The sequence below is a fragment of the Monopterus albus genome, unplaced genomic scaffold (genome assembly GCF_001952655.1).
Source record: "Monopterus albus unplaced genomic scaffold, M_albus_1.0 scaffold98.1, whole genome shotgun sequence".
Lineage (NCBI taxonomy): Eukaryota > Metazoa > Chordata > Actinopteri > Synbranchiformes > Synbranchidae > Monopterus > Monopterus albus.
The window spans coordinates 1,272,420-1,272,767 of record NW_018127978.1 but is presented as its reverse complement, the minus strand read 5'-3'; positions in this window follow the sequence as shown (position 1 = coordinate 1,272,767).

Sequence of the window (348 nt, the reverse complement as noted above, 5' to 3'; positions counted from 1 at the left end):
AGAGACTTGAGGTACTCAGGGCGGATCTCATCCACCCCCGGTGCCTTGTACTGAGAAGCTTTTTTGACTACCTCAGTGACTTCAGCTTGGGTGGTGGACGAGTCCACCTCTGAGCCCTCAGCCTCTGCTTCCTCATCGGAAGACATGGCACCGGGATTGAGGAGATCCTTGAAGTATTCCTTCCACCATCCGACAATGTCTCCAGTTGAGGTCAACAGCTGCCCACCTCCACTGTAAACAGTTTTGGCAAGGCACTGGTTCCCCCTCCTGAGGCGCCGGAGGGTTTGCCAGAATCTCTTCGAGGCCAACCGATAGTCCTTCTCCATGGCCTCACTGAACTCTTCCCAG